We start from the raw sequence: 17,018 nt of genomic DNA, 5'->3' as shown, positions 1-17,018 counted from the left end.
ATTGAATAAGACTGACATAACAAAGAAGAGGAAAGATGCGAACACCTGACAACAGCCATAAAGCAGAGGGCATTTTGCCCTTTAACCCCCAGGTAGTAGGAAAGCCAAGCAGTGGGAGGCACTCTTCCCACGGAAGAAGGAAATGGACCCATTTCTCTCACACCTTATGTGAGATGGACCAGTTTATCAGCACAAACTACCAACCCTCATCCCCTAGGGAAAGACAGCATCAGTAGTTGAGAAGGGGAATAGATTTGTCAGCTTGATACTGCCTACAGTCATTGGGGAAAAGGAACTGCCCAATGAGGCTGACCTGTGGTAGATTATTTTAAGTTTAACTGAAGGAAGAGCCAGCTCCCCTTGGGTGGCAACAGTCCGTAGGCTGGGGGTCACGAGGTGTAAGAGCACAAGCAAGTGCATGAGCAGGCAAACATCCGTCTCTGACTGCCATTGTGTCTCAAGTTCCTGCCGTGAGTTCCCTGCTGTGGTGAACTGTAAAATGGGCACTCAAGAAAGCCATTCTCCACCAAGCTGCCTTTTGAACAAGAGCAAGGAGACTAGGAGAACACTTTGTAACTAGTAAAATAATTGAATTTATTCTTCGAAAGTGTCATCGAAATGCCCAGACAGTTTCAGGAATGTCTTCTTTCAAATGTTTAAACCGGAAATGTAAGGATTGCATGGCTGCCTCTGGTAAACAGAAGGAAAGAAACTGGCCTTGCTGAAGGAGACCAGTCATCACCCTGCCTCAGATCCTAAGACACTGCAGTAGGAAAGTCTTCACCAAAATGCCAGAAAATTGAATCCAGTGAAATCTGAAAAGAAATACAACATATTAGAGTGTGATATCCTGAGGAGAGAAGCCAGGCTAAACATCTGAATGCCAAGTGGTGCCCGCTGCAGCCCAGAAGACCATGAGTTACCACACCATTCTTGGGCACCTCCCAGCAAATGGCTTCATTCTGGGCTTCATGACCAAAAGTAAATTAATCATGTGAACCCATGTTATATAGACATATATGGTCTTTTCTGGAGTCAGTATCATTCCTTTTGCTTTATTATAAGTTTCTGCTATGACATACTGTCTTAACATATTACCCCATGACGAGCCCTGAAGCCCAACTTCTTAGCCATACTACCCCACAAGAGCCTCGAAGCCCAACAGTCAACCCCCCACTTTATTCTTGCCCAGTGTAGTTTCCAACTTTTCCTTCGTCAACATTTCTTTGCAGACTAGAATCACTATGTTTCTTGATTGCTGGGACCAGAACATTTTCATCAAAGATGGATTGGGGAAGTGTGGGTCCCTTGACTATACAGAATTTTCTAATCCAATCATAATTTACTCTCACATGTATTCAAGGCATCTTTCATCTCTCTCATTAATATTTTATCCTATAGTTTTTATGCCATGAAATTTGTTCTGGGTCTGTTATGGAAATTGCTATCTCATAAGTGGTCTTATCTGTAAATGTTAACTTCTCATTTATTTGTTGATAATAAACAGAAATAATTATTTTATTACGAGTGTACACACACTCATACAAACATATATGCCTGTACATGTGTGGAAGTCAGAGGAGAATGTTGAGTATTGTTTGTCTGGCTCTATCATAGTCTGTCTGCTTTATTTCCTTGAGACAGGACTTCTCATAGAACTTAAAGTTAGGTGTGAGGCCAGATAGTCCCAGCCATCCTCCTACCTTGGCTCACATAACACTGGAGTTACAGGCATGTACCTGACTATTTTGGCATTAAAAAGAAAAAAACAAAAGTTGTTGGTGCTTTGAACTCAGGTCCTCATGCTTGTGGAACGAACATCAGTACTCACTGGGCCATCTCCTGTACCTGGGACTCTTATTTACTTGGTACATGGACTCTATGACCATGTAAAAATTCAAAGCATGTTCTGGAATTTCCTCTGGAGATCAGATAAAGATCCTGAGTGAATGTGTAGTGTTGACATGAGCTTGACATGTCAAGCATCCCAAAGCCTCTTGCCCATGGAAATTTCGCCACTTCTGCTTCCCTAGCCTCCACCCCCACCACCTGGATCAGAGGATTGATAAGGCTCAGTAACCCAATGAAGTAAAGAAAATATTTGTACAAAGCAGTGTTGTAGGATTTGGGTATCCAAAAATACTCACATACTGTGTCAAAAGGCTCTTCCATTACCATAGCCCTTATGAAAGGGAAGTAAAGCTGAACTCACAACAAGAACTAAGTCTTTGGCTGGTTGAATCCCCCACCGTGGGGTATCCTCTCACCTGGGAAACACAATGACTGTGTTTTATGGCCGAGAGTTCTGATTGCTGTTCACTGTGCTGATCCTGCTGTGCTGCTGCTCAGAATGAGAGTCCTCACGTCTTGCCTGATGCGTCTAAAACAAAAAAGGGGGAACTGTAGAGAGCTGCAGAATGCTATGCCTTAAAGATGGAGCTGGTTTCCGCCTTCCACCTTCCCGATGGTGAGTGCTCTCTGTCACGAACAACTCCACATTTGGCTAAGGCCGAGGATCTGGCTTGCTTCCATGTATGTGGACCTATCTGCATTGCCCCCGTGGCACGCCTGGGTTGGCTACCCAGAGGCTATTTAAGCTGTGGGCTGGCTTTCCCCGGGGTCCGAGGATTGTTCAATGTTCCTGAATAAACTGCATTGAAAAAAAAAAAAAAAAAAGAACTAAGTCTTACATTTTTCAAAGAGAGCGTGAAAAAAATAGGGATCCCCTTGGAGTAGGTGAAGATGTTTTACTGTGGACACAGAAAAAAAAGACCTGCAAAAGGAAAATCTTTAGAATGTAATGATGATGATGACAACAACAAAAACCTTTGTTGTTTCAAAAGCATCATTAAGAAATGGAAAAAGTTGAATGCAGGTTCAAAGGGGACATTCTCCACACATAGAAAGAATTCTAAGGAGTCAGTTGTAAGACAAATGTCGAAATTCAAAACATTTATAATATTCGAAGAAGCACTTCAAAGAAAATATAAGAATGGTCACAAGCATATTTAAATATTTAAAATGCTAGCATGTATATTGAAAAATTAAACCACAGTTAGATAATAGAGAAAACTCCCTTCCTGAAATCCAAGGCACTAAATTGGGCTCAGAGCTCAAGAAACCCCACTATTAGTACAGTTCCCATATGATAAAAAACAAAAACCTCTACCCAGATACAAATGGTCACAAAAGCAGGGACAGTCCCATCCTTGCACAATGTAAGAGAAACAAACAATAAACAGAAAAAAATCAGCTTATTTTTCATAATACTTAAAATGATTTTGCTATCCCAGCTTACTTTCCCCATTCTGCCCCTCCTAAAACCTTCTCCCTTCCCTGCCGAGCTGCACACTGCACTCAGATCACACAGCGAGTGCCCTGGTCATCCCTGAGGCCGAGCATTGAGCCACCCCTTAGTCCATAAAGTCATTCTCACTGTTGGGGTCAGTCTGAACTTCCATTCCTGGTTTTCTCCTATAAACTCAACACGACTGTGCGCCTCCAGAGTGAGCAAAGGTGCTGTTGTGTTGGTGAGTGTGAGATAGCACAGCCCTCATATGTTACTTGAAAGCACCACAAAACCCCTCACTAGTAAGCCATACATGGGCGGGCAGTCTGAGGGCTGCTTCTCTTCCTCCAGAATTCCAGGCTTGAAGTCATCACTCATTTCATCACTCACCAAAGGACAGCAACTTGCAGCGTAAAGGGCACAGATTCAGGGTGCTACACATCTGGATGGGTGGGCACATCTGGAGAATCACAAGTTCTTCTTATCAAAGTGCAGCGGTCTTGAAAAAGGTTGTTCACTTGCCAGCATGAACGTGGCTATTACAAAGTTTCTTGACAAAACACTTGTGTAAATAAATCACCAGGGTCAAACTTAAGAGATTTCTCTGGATACTGTGCAAGGGAAGGGGACATGACTTGTCTGCCCCCACTCATGAGTAGGAAGCCCAAAGCTCCCATCCTTAACCACATCTGCCCACAGTGACGATGTCTACCTAGAACTTCCTCCAGGGCCAAGGCCACAGGAAAGAAGGGAAGAGAAAAACAATCAGGAGAAGGTAACAGTCACTTTGGACATGTTTATACATGGTTTTTACCCAATATAGCCCATTTGTTTATATCAAAACTAAATATTGATGTCTGAAGGAAACTGTGAGGTTTGGGGTCGTTCTCATTTATCCAGTGATTGTAACACATCACACTTCTTCTGACAAGAGTGTGATGTGGTTCTTCAACTCCATTTAATTATGCTAAGTCACGAAAACATGAAATTATAGTTCATATGGTGAGATCCTTGCCAACTAGGTTCCTGAGGTTACAGTGAATTTGAGGTTTTCGCTAGGATATGGTTGTCAGGCTTCTGCCTATTTTGTGTGAGATTTAAGAGGTGAGAGTTTGCCCAAAGTATTTAATAAATGTATCAGGATAGCATTAATCCTAAACCATCAATGGTGGAAATTTGGCATTGATATTCATACAGATATACATGCACATATGCATAGAATTTTTTAAAGTAACTTAGAAATAATAATGCTACCTTTATCCTATGGTCTTCATTTTGCTATTTCTCAGAATAAAATATTATTTATTTTAAAAGATATCTCCTAATCAAAATTAAAATCAATAAACAAGAGAAAGATAGCCTCAGTGAGGCATTGAAAATGGCTTCACTTTATTTTTGTTTAAGTGATAAGTTTTTCCAACGTGACAGGAGAGGAATTTTCAGAGCTATTAAGGTGAGTAAGATACACATCTGAAGGGACCTATTTGTATTCAATCTCAAGAAGAGGATGTGTTTCCTCAGAACACTGGGCTTTCACTCATCTTCTCTGCAGGGAATTTTTCTCTTTACTAAATGCACGCTGGATTGCCTCGAAGGAGTGCAGAACCTGGCTGTGTTCTCTGACGGTGTGTCAAGGTTGTTTTGCTGTGATCATGTTGATCATGAGATTTGATACTGAGAAGTTGCAGTGTTGAGTGTGTCCTAATGTAAAAACTGACATAAACTGTTGCTAAGTGCAAAAATATGGGGGAAAATATATAGAATTAAACAAGAAGGCAGAGTGGGCTTCTTCCAGAGTCCAGAGCTCACAGACCCTTTGTTCACTTTTCCCCTCTTCTGGCAGCTTAGGTTCGATTGGACACATTGTGCTTAAACTCAGAAAAATGCTCTTTTTAAGATTTATTTATTTATTTATTTATTCACTTTATATCCCAGTCTTAGCCCTCCCCTTGTCTCCCTCTTCCCCCATTTTCCCTTCCTTTTCCTCAGATAAGAGAAGCCCTGCCCACCCACCCAGCTCATCAATTCCCATCAGGACAGCCTGTCCTCTTTCCCTGTGGCCTAGGCAGACCAGCCATTGGGGGGTAATCAGAAAACAGGCAACAGAGTCCTTTTCAGAGACAGCCCCTGCTTCCCTTACTAGGGACCTCACATTGAAGACCAAGCTGCATATCTAGATTTTTGGTTTTTCAAAACAGGGTTTCTCTGTGTAATCTTTGCTCTCCTGGTTTGTAAACCAGGTTGGTCTTGAACCCAGAGAGTTCTCTGAGTTCTCATTCTGCCTTACTGAGTGCTGGGATTAAAGGTGTGTGCCTCTATGCTCAGCTTCATAAAATATTCGTAAAGATCATGGTCTGACTAAACCATAGAGAAAGGCTCTCTTTGAATGGACATAGTTTATGGTTTTGTTCTAAAGATAAAGTACTAAACAGGCATGTAGCCTCATGGAAAACTCCTGCCAGGCTCTGCCCGGGAGGAAGGGCTGTTGGGGAGGGGAGAGGAACAGGGCCAGGAGTCCCCCTAGAGGACCAACTGTGAATTAACCCTATCTTTTGAGGGGAGCTCTGCCAAAGCAGTGTCCCTCATCTGGCTTTCTCCATCCAAGTCCAGTATGGAGTGCCTGCGACCCCTTGTTGGCCCTGTGTCTGCATCACCTGTTTTACCATATTTTCACCAGTTTCACTGTGTTTTACCTCGTCTCAGGAAATAGCAGTGTCCTACCTCCTCCCTACCTCTAAATGGTGCAGATGTCAGCACCCTCCTCCCGAATTCATCATGGCTCAGCCACAGGCCTCCCCCTTGCTTTTCTCACCCCCTGGCCTGGCCTCCTGGGACAGCAGGCACACAACAGGATGTTTTTTGATGCCTCCCCCTTTGGATCATTCCATCTTTCCTTCCTGGCAGCTATCAGTCATCCCCCCCCTCCATGTTACAAAGATATAACTCACCTGATGTTAGAAGGGCTGTGGATGCCAGGCTTCCCAATTCCAGATCTTTCTTGAACTGCATTCAGGATCCCCTGCAATTGCTTAATTCCATCTGCACTCTTACTTCCTTTTTGTCTTTTGAATAGTTCTGTTTGTCTAAATCAAAGAGTGTGTAAAGAATATTTTCGTTGCTACCTTTAAATATAAAGTCAATAGTACTAGCTATATATATATGCAGATACACTGACTTCTCGTTAATGCAGTTACCTCCCAAAGACTAAGGCATGGAGCAATTTTCCTCTATGTATAAAAGGAAGGATAGCAGGAGAAGGACAATCACATAGGCAGCCTCCTGGGGGCAGCTGGATGGATGTTGGCGGAGGCCAGGCCCTTTGAGATTCCCTTTGAATAAGTCAGCAGGATTGAGGAGCCAGAGCAGCCATGGAGATAGAGCAGCTCTCCTGACCCATGATAGGAACCATTGTGGCTTGAGTGTGAAATGTGTCTTGTCTTTGAAGACTGACCCCCAGTTGTGCTGTTTGGGAAGAGTACAAAAGCTTTAAGAGGGGGAGCCTTATGGTTGGAAGTGCACAGAGAGGGCAAGCTATGAGGGTGGCTTCCTTCCTGTCCCTCCTTGCTTTCTGGCTGTCGTAGACTCCTGCAGCCTTGAGGACTGTACCCTCTCTGAAATCAGGTCAAACCGATTCTTCCTAAGCTGTTTCTGTTGTTTTGTCACAGGAACAGAAAGAGGCTGAACTAGCAGGCTGCAGGCAGGGCTCCACCCCTCTCCCTGTCTTGACTGCAGCTCTGAGTTTAACAGCCTGGAGCTTTGCTTTGTAACTGCAAAGGTCCTGCTTTTGTCTTCCCCTCCAAGCAGGAGTTAATTTCAGGTTACCTGGGGTCTCATTGCTGCACCTGCACGTGGCATCAGTTTCTGCATGACTTCACTGATTATCTTTGCAGCGGAGCATGCTGAAAGCTGACGGAATTTTGGAGAGGTAGCTGGGGATGTCACCTCAGAGCCTAAGTCATCCAGAGTGACAACTGCATCCGGAGGAGTATTGAAGATCAGCACCCTAGAGCCCCCAGTGATTGTGAGGCCTGCATTTCTCTCCCGAGCTTATTTGCTTTTATAGTATATTTGGGTGGATAACTTCAAAAGCACGTTTTGATTCTTTCATGAATCTTTCTCTGTAATAAGGAAATAAGCATAATCCAAGGTCCTCACGTGACAATTAAGGATAGTTAATAACAATGAAAATATAAGGAAAAACAATTTTAAAACCTCAATATCAGTAGCTTTCTCCGAAGTTCCTACTGAAAATACAACTAAGGCAGTCACAGACCCACTAATCTTCATACTTAAAGGAAAAACAAAGACTCCCCAAGATCTGGCCTGTGTGAGGAAGCTTAGACTTCCTATTACATGGAAGCATCTGTACAGAAAGAAATCTTATCTCTAGATTCTATGTCTGAGTCATAATAAGAAAAACAATTCAAGTTACATTTTATATTGAGTCCACTGTGCACATCCAAGCACACACACACACAACCCCGTTTCTCACGTCCCAGTAAAGCAAAGCCTTTGCTTTGTTGTGTGATGGTTGCTGATGGACTGTTTTATTTAAAAACACTGAAGCTTCAGCCCAATAAAGTGATCTAATATTCTATCCATGGGTCCCCATGACGTCAGTATTGGAAGCACAGTCTGTCTTCCTCTGTCATGACGCTCACATTTCTCACTCATTCCCACACATCTCCTGCACCAGGCTGGCCGGCTTCTCTGTTGCGCTTGGCTCAGCCACTTACTGAGAGCTGTCAGGGTTGTCGATGGGCTCTTGGTCTCGCTGCCCCTTCAACTTGCTCTACTCTCATTTTTTTTTTCTTTTGAGCATGTTGCTTTTAATAGTTATGTATAACTGTCTAAATGTAACTTTTTAGAACTATTTATTTTTTACAATTATGATAAATATTATCTACATCATGCTTTGATAGATCCTACCTTTCCTAGGCTTATTTGAATCTCTACCCTGCCAAACTCCCTTCAAGTCACAAGTTTTCCCCACCCCCACCTCTTTCCAAACTCCCCTTCTGTGTGTGTGTTGTGCATGAAGAGGCCAAAATTCCCCCATAGCTTCCCTGGCAGCATTCCACTTTGTATTTTGAGGCAGGATCTCTCAGTGAACCACGAATGTGTCATTTGTCCTAGGTTGCGTTGGTGATGAACACTGGAGCATCTCCTGTCGATTTTCCAGCAGGGGGTTACAAATGAAGTGCCTGTGCTCAGCTTGTTTGTGGAAGCTGGGCTCTCAGCTTTGCCCTCATGCTCACATAGCAAGTACTTCACCTTCCGGTCCATCTCCCCAGCCAGTTTTATTGTACAGTTTTATTGTACCATCTCCATAATGTACCCCATCTCTACACTTGAGAGAAAATATGTAATATCCATCTTTCCGTGTCTGGGTATTTTTAATATAATATTTGTATTATTTCTTTGAGAATATCACACAATGTATCTTGATCATATTCACTACTTAATTCCTCCCAGATCCACCCAATGTCTGGGCATATTAACACAATGATCTTCAGTCCCACCCATTTTCTGAAATGGGTGAGTACACATCACAGCTGAAAAGCCTGTCCACAGGCTTTTTTTCCTTCCAGCCACAGAACCTGCTTGCCCAGCTTAACCCTATTCAACCTCACCTGAGTGTCTCTTTCCTTCTTGCCATTGCCCCACAGGGTGGGCACGCCTCTTAAAGACCACATCAGGCTGAGACAGTGTTGGCTGCACCACACTGCTGCTTCTCAGCTGAAGCACCTATGGGAGTCACTCCTCACACCCAGAGAGAGCTCCTCTCCTACCCAGAGAGAGCTCCCCCCACACCCAGAGAGAGCCCCCCACATCCAGAGAGAGCTCCCCACAGCCAGAGAGAGCTCCCCACACCCAGAGAGAGCTTCCCCACACCCAGAGAGAGTTCCCCCCACACCCAGAGAGAGCCCCCCACATCCAGAGAGAGTCCCCCACACCCAGAGAGAGCTCCCCACACCCAGAGAGAGCTCCCCACACTCAGAGAGAGCTCCCCACACCCAGAGAGAGCTCCCCACACTCAGAGAGAGCTCCCCACACTCAGAGAGAGCTCCCCACACTCAGAGCTCCCCCACACCCAGAGAGAGCTCCCCCACACCCAGAGAGAGCTCCCACACTCAGAGAGAGCTCCCCACACCCAGAGAGAGCTCCCCACACTCAGAGCTCCCCCACACTCAGAGAGAGCTCCCCCACTCTCAGAGAGAGCTCCCCACACCCAGAGAGAGCTCCCCACACTCAGAGCTCCCCTGCAACACCTCACCCACCTTCATCCCAGCTTTCCAGGCTCTGTCCTGGAGTCCCTGTTTTCAAAATAAATCTTAATTTAGGACCTTGAAATTTCCAGACTTTTTTCTGATCAAGACTTTTGCATTCTTTTTCTCTTCTCTGTTCTTAGAATGTTGTGTCTCATCCCAATTGTCAAATCCTTGGATTCCAAATGCAGCCCCCTCATGCTCTTGCAGAAACACCCCACTGTGTCCAGGCTCATTTCTTAGTTCTTTGTAGCCAGCACTGCTCACTTTTCTCTCCCTTGTCTCCTTGCTAGTCTTGGTCTCCAACTAAAACATTTTTCTAGACATGAGTGTCCCCATACTGAGTGGCTAGTGTCCCTCAGCATATAAACAAACGAGTACTGTTTAGGTTGTTTGAGCTTCTTTGGTTGTGGCTTTTAATCCTTAAATAATCCTCTTAAAATCTAATTTTATTTTTTTTTCTAAGGATTTATTCTGGAAAATCACCAGAAATCTAACTAGAGTAAAGATTAATGGCGTACTCTAAGATCTGCACAGGCAAAGCTCTGATCATTAACAAACTAAACAGGGCAATTAGCTGCACAGTTGAATGCAGTGTGCGGCTTAAATTAGCAGTGTGTAATTGAGCCTCATTAACTGTGGGAGGAGTACACTGAGCAGATCTTAGTTACAGGAGGAAAAATGTCTTTGTGAGATTGCTTTCAGTGTTTAACACATACATGCCAGATGACTCTGGACCAGGAAGCCGAGATGGCCTTTGGGCTGGCTCCACATGCCCCCACCTACAGGTGTGCTGTTACTTCCGGTACAGTGACTGCTTCTGGGCAGTTTGGCCTGCACTGTCATTGGCTGCCTTGATGACACCTTCCTGATTCCAACAAAGAGTGTTGGCGGGTGAGGTTGCAACCTGAACTAGAATGCCTTATTTGCTGATTCTATTTTGGGAGCAAATCTCAAATTTGTACTTCTTGAATACCCAGTCATTCGATACAAGGTGTAGGGGAAAGGGGAAAGGGGAGAATAAAGATGGTTGTTTTGTCCCCAGCTGTCACAGGCTGATATTCCTTGCTGAAGAACTGCATGCAGTTAGGTGCAAAGTCAGGAGGGTGTGCAGTGGATGTTGGTGATGAGGAGGTAGGCACACATGGCCAGTCAGGTGTTTGGAGGGCAGGAATCACAAAGCTCAGGCAAATGTGGGAAGTGTCCTCACTCCCACATCTGTGCACACCAGTGGGCTAGCCTGGAAAGCAGGAAAAATCAGACTACCTGTGACATGTCTGCCCATCCCAGCCTTCCTGGTCCTCCTGTGTCCATGCTGCCAGGACTTTGGTGTGCAGGTATGGGCTACACCCTGTGGCTCCTCCTGGAGCAGGCTTCTAGTGTGTATGTGCTAGCATGGGGGGGGGTACAAGAAAGACAATGCACTCTGCTCCTCTCCCAGCCTACCTCACTGAGGACTGAATCCTTCAGTTACCTCTGTTCATTTGCATATACAAATACACACATGCACATACCACATACATGGTATGTTGATCTGTGTATGTCTTTGTTGTTACTCTAGATTACCTTGGAGATCTGTCTAGAACTGTGGTACCTCTGATTTACTCTCATTTTAATCACTATGACTATGAGTGGACCAACTCACTATCCAATACCCCTCAGTTACCATTCTTCTGTTTCTAACATGTTGGAGGACACTTCAGCTCAGTGTGTTTAAGTCACACTGGTATGTGGCTCTATGTGAGAATTCACGTGGGATAGAGTCTTTGGAACGGACTGGGCAGAAGTATACATGAAAGTTGTCCCCAGAAATGCTTCACCACTTAATACTCCATAAGACTGTTCATTTCCCTTGACCCCAGCAAGATTACATACTCTCAAACCTCTTTTGATTTTCTAACCTCCTGGGTGGAAAGAGCACATTTTAATTGGCATCAATGCAGTTGACTTCTAACTGGACTCTGTTTAGAAATGGAGGAAGATGATTGCTTTCTTTCATTTTCAGAAAACTGACATTTTCACTATATCAAATCATCTGTTCTTAGAATATGTGGCATCTTTCCATTTAGCCCAGTCTTTGATTTTTGTCCTGGGGAATAGTTTAAAGTGTCTTTTAAGCTTGATTTGCACATTGATAGCTGTTTCACTGGATATTTAATGTTATGATTATTCTAGAAATAGGATCTTGCATAATAAGATTATGACACAGCCCAGCTTTTATCTCACTTCATGCAACAATGCTTCCAATAGGACAGCATCCCCCTGGTGTGGCCCTGGGCTAGATGAGGAAGGTCAGAGCATGGGCTGCATGTAGGTTCCTGGGCAGGCAACAGAGAAGCATAGGGTTGAGGTTTCCGTGGCCTCTGCGCCTGCCAGTCACTGCCCTGGGTTGTCTCCTGCCCTCTCCTTACCTAGGGTTTGGCCTGGCTCTTTACTTTCACTGCCTCATGGGAATGTTCTGAGCATCAGTCACTGAGACAGGCTGCTCCTTCACATGTGGATCAACTTCAGTGCAGCCATGTTCTCCCGGGAACCTGACTTTGAAAGGGTTAGGCTAACTTTGTAACCTATATGTCTTCTAAAGCCTATAGTTTTGAGTTTTAGGTCCAGGTTAAGCTAAAGCCTCTTAGTACCTTTCCAGAGAGTGAAGAAATGTGACCCTATCCGTGAGGACAGATATAAAAAAAGGGCAAGCAAGCAATGACCTTCACTCAGCAAAAGAAGGACCAGACCCTTGTCCTTGAGATAGCGTTTCTTAGCAACAAACCTAGACTTCTTCTTAGTTGCTCCTGACCTCCAGCCAAAAGTCTGTAGCCCCTAATTTCAAGAATGAGCTAACCACCCCCACCTTCAATTGCAGCTGCATCCACACTTGGCAGGACTGGCCAAGCTTGAGCACCTAAGACTAACCAATTATCTTACTTTATAGCTTCCTCATCCAATCCTAAATTGCCAAAACTTAAACTTCAAATTTCCCGCAATTTTTCTTTTAAAAACCTAAAGGCCTTTGTCTCCCGGTGCCACTCTTTGCTGACCAGCGGGGGTGACCCCATTGTACAATGGTAAATAAACCTCTTGCTTTTGCAACGAGTCTTGGTCTGGGGGAGTTTCTGGGAAGGGTGCGATAGAACTCCTGAGCTGTGAGACCCCAGGTCTTACAACTTCTCTTAGCAGAACCCCTCAGTCCAGGCTTTTTCCTGGTTTTCACTGAGAACAGCATCTTCTGTGTGTGGATCAGGATTTCCACTGGTTCTTTGCCATTTCTGTGCCTGAACTTTTCACAGAACACCAGGCCCTCTGACTTGTGTGACTTCATCCTGAAACAGCCCACCACAATCACCGTGCTTCCTAACAAGGTCATTTTCAGAGAACTTCAGCAGATGATACTAGATGGTTAACATTTTAGGCATACTTCACCAGCCATTTTAACCAGTTCCTCTTTCAGCTCTCTCAGATGAAGCTGCCAGTGCAGTTATTCAAGGAGCCATTGTCCCCAGGCTGTGTCCTGAGGTCCCATCTGGAGCTCCTGCTGCTGTCTCCAACACCGAGAGCAGAGGGTGCAGAGATCCCTGCCAGGAGACTGAGTCCTGTCTGACCTACATCTGAGCTAAGAGAAACTGAGAGCTTGGAAAGTCATCTTTTCTCTTTCTAATTTAGTTAATGCTGTCTGAGCGTTCCAGTTTCTAAAAAGTTATCTACTTGTTTCCAGGACCATCTCCTAACTCTTTAGATTCAGAGCTTAGGCTCTGACTTCCTGATGCCGCCGTGCAAACCATCTCGAGGCACCACGGTGCAGAGGTGGCAGTCACAACCTAGATAGGTTCTTCATAAGCATCATCAGGCAGGATCCGATTAGCAGAGCCATCTGCTCTTCTTATTATTTGCTCAGTTCAGACAGAAGGAGGGAAGGATAAAGAATGCAAACTAAAGAGAGAGTTTGGAGTTTAAAAAAAAATCAAGCATGCTTTAAAAATCTTTTTGAAAATTGCACCAGTCCTATTGAAGAACTAAGCCAGCTGCAAGGCAAAAAGCCAGCGAGTCTAATGAAAGAATAATTAATATCAAAATCCTAAAATGGGTTTGCTTTCATGTCAGAAAGTGGTAGTATTCCAGGAGAGCTCAAAGCACTTTTAATGGATTGTACATGAGGAAATAATCATATTAGAATCTAAAATCATATATTTTAGCTTTTCCTTTTTTTAATCTCAGTATATAGGAAGTGTTTTTATATGTAAGTGAGTACGTGGTATATGTGTACCTGTTTGCATGTAGGGGGCATACATGTAGGCTGGTACATGTTTGTGTGTGTGTGTGTGTGTGTGTGTGTGTGTGTGTGTGCGCTTTTGTGCACACACATAAGTGTGGAGGCTCAAGGTTGATGTTGGGTGTCTTCCTTGATCACTCCACACGTAATTTTTGAGACATTGTCTCTCATTGCACCTGGTGCTTGTTGGTTCTGGCTACTCAAGCCAGCCATCCTCTCCTGGGATTTCCTAACTGTGCCTTTTGAGTACCAACATCACACATAGCCACTGCGTATAGTGTAGATTACAGGGCTGAAAACTTAATGTCAGATCTGAGACTAGAAATGTACGAAAGGAGGAACCGAGGGAAAGACTGGGAATCAAAGATTCTGAGAACAAGTGAAAGAAGGGGAGAGTTTTCAAGCCTCACATGAGAGAGAGAAATAGAGGAGAGTCTGCAGAGATGTGATCTTGGTGACTTAGTGTGGTGGCTTCATCCTGGCACCTGGGGATGACTTAGCGTGGTGGTTTCATCCTGGCACCTGGGGATGACTTAGTGTGGTGGCTTCATCCTGGGGATGACTTAGCGTGGTGGCTTCATCCTGGCACCTGGGGATGACTTAGCATGGTGGCTTCATCCTGGCACCTGGGGATGACTTAGGGTGGTGGCTTCATCCTGGGGATGACTTAGCGTGGTGGCTTCATCCTGGCACCTGGGGATGACTTAGCGTGGTGGCTTCATCCTGGCACCTGGGGATGACTTAGCGTGGTGGCTTCATCCTGGCACCTGGGGATGACTTAGGGTGGTGGCTTCATCCTGGGGATGACTTAGTGTGGTGGCTTCATCCTGGCACCTGGGGATGACTTAGCGTGGTGGCTTCATCCTGGCACCTGGGGATGACTTAGGGTGGTGGCTTCATCCTGGCAGCTGGGGATGAGTTAACATGGTGGCTTCATCCTGGCACCTGGGGATGACTTAGCTTGGTGGCTTCATCCTGGCACCTGGGGTGACTTGCTGTGGTCAGACTGCACACCAACATCTAGGATGTTAATGCTGTGTCCTTAGGATTGCAGCAGGCGTGAGCGTTGCATGGAACATGAGCTGGAGATGCAGGCCTAGCACTGAGTGTCTTTCTGCATGCATCATGAATGTAGTCTTGGCATGCAGATGGATCAATAACTAGTCTGAAGGTAGGAAGAAACAGCCTTGCTCTTGGTACACTGTGAGAGAACCATAATATCTAATTTTCAGGAGTTCTTGGTATATATCACATGTTCAGACCCTACGCATCATGCCAGACTTTTCAAGCAATATGACAGTGACGCCAAGGAAAGTTCCCCAGTTCCCACAATGATCTCGTGGCCCAGCTGCATAGGCTTCTGAAGACAAAATTCAGAGGCTGCTGTGACAAAATTCCTCTCAGTAAGTGGCTCTACGACTGGCGATACAGTCCTTATTTCACAGTTTTGGAGGGCAGAAATCCAAAGTGTCTGATGACATTCCTTGTTTAACACCCCTTCCTTGCCATGTCTTCTCACCCTAGAGAGAGGATGATCTTGTTTTCATGAAGGTGTGAAACCCATCACAAGGCCCCAACCACATGACCTCATGTAATCGAATTACTTCCCCAAGCCCCCACCTCTGAACACTGTCACATATTAGATTAGAGCTTCTCTGTATATATTTTGGACAGATAATCATTCCATGTCCAACAGAATTCTCTGTGACTATTTTGCTCCACACTTCGTCACTAGGAGCATAGAGATGTTCTTGGGCATACATTGTTCCACACCCATTTAATACAGCCAGGTCCAGGTCGAGTTACACTGGCTCAGCGTTTTGACACATGTTCCACTAGGATGACACCAAGTTTCAGAAATATATACATAATATATAAGTACATGTCTACATACATATAAATCATATACGTACATATACATGTATGCATGTGCCCTTGTGGTTCTGCAGATCAAACCCAGGTCCTTATGGATGCTAGGCCAGCACTCCAGCAAGCTCTACTCATGGTCAGATGAGGGAACTGTGCTATAAATCTCTTCCACGTCATTTTCGTGCTCAGACTTTTCTAATAAGTGAGGTTGCCTCTTGTGATTAAAAACATAACTTAAGGGGTTGGGGATTTAGCTCAGTGGTAGAGCGCTTGCCTAGCAAGCAAAAGGCCCTGGGTTCGCTCCTCAGCTCTGGAAAAAAAAAAAACCCATAACTGAAAAGCTCCTGGGAGCTCCTATGCAGCTGTCCTACTAAGTGCGCTATCTTCTGGAGTCATCCATCACTTCTCTCTTCACCCTGGAGGCTCCATTTTCAATAAGGACCCCTGAGCCTTTAGGGGTGGGGCGGTAGTATCCATATTCCCCTTAGGGCGGAGCATGCTGTAATTTTTAGTTTCTGTTTCTCAGCCAGTTGTCTTCTATGTTAATGATTATCTACTGAAAGTAGAATTCTCTCAGACCATTTATGGGAGACATCTTAGGCTAAGGGAGTAATTTTGAGTCAGTAAGGAGGCAGTTTACTACTCCACCAGTTTAGACAAGCCACAGTAGCAGTTTCTTCTTGGGGCCTGTGGCTTATCTAGCCATGTGTTCTTGGCCCTGATACCATAGTAGCTAGGGGTTTTACCTTGTGGAGTTGGGGTTAAATCCACTCAGAAAGTAGTTGTTTACTCTGAGGTTGATTGTGTCACTATTATGCTAGTGGGCATATCTTGCAGAGTTAATCACTGTATATGAAACTCAAAACTCTCAAAGAGTTCATAAGAGCATAAACAAAAGAAAACATTAAATAAGAAATATTTTTTAAATTAGCCCTACCATGTTTGTGTGAATATTCCAATGTTAGCAACTGCTCCCACCTGGAAATTGGAGCCATAATGGTCTTTCTGACATCTGTTCAATGGTAGAACAAAGTGGGTATTTCTGATTTTCCATCTTTTTTAGAAGAACAGAAGAATTTTAGACAGCGGAATGTCTTGACTGATGTCACACAGCAGGAAAGTGAGACAATGGGTCAGTAGTGTTTGTTTCCCTGGATTCTGGAGCCTGGGTTTTCTCTCGATCCTGAAAGATCTCCCAAAGTAGAGATGGTTGGTCCACTTCCTATCATTGAAAAGGGCTTTCAGTTTGATTATAAGCTTCTGCACCAAATTAGCCAAGTAAGGAAAACACCAGTTAATAATGGGTACCTTACTGGATGCAGTTAAT

General features: G+C 44.5%; 1 protein-coding gene and 1 long non-coding RNA gene across 4 annotated transcripts in view; one reads left to right on the top strand and one right to left on the bottom strand.

The window, feature by feature from the left end:
• The window catches only part of Dscam (DS cell adhesion molecule), a 547,677-nt gene that overhangs the window by 296,483 nt on the left and 234,176 nt on the right, over positions 1–17,018 (top strand). The gene's annotated exons all lie outside the window — the stretch shown is intronic.
• LOC132648493 (uncharacterized) lies at positions 649–6,398 on the bottom strand. Its single transcript, XR_009586873.1, has 3 exons — positions 6,238–6,398; positions 2,268–2,380; positions 649–815 (listed from the first exon to the last, which is right to left on the bottom strand). It is a non-coding gene; the product is annotated as an uncharacterized LOC132648493 (long non-coding RNA).

Source organism: Meriones unguiculatus, chromosome 17 (assembly GCF_030254825.1).
Source record: "Meriones unguiculatus strain TT.TT164.6M chromosome 17, Bangor_MerUng_6.1, whole genome shotgun sequence".
NCBI lineage: Eukaryota > Metazoa > Chordata > Mammalia > Rodentia > Muridae > Meriones > Meriones unguiculatus.
Note: the sequence above shows the minus strand (reverse complement) of the source record. Positions and strands in the feature narration are given on the sequence as shown.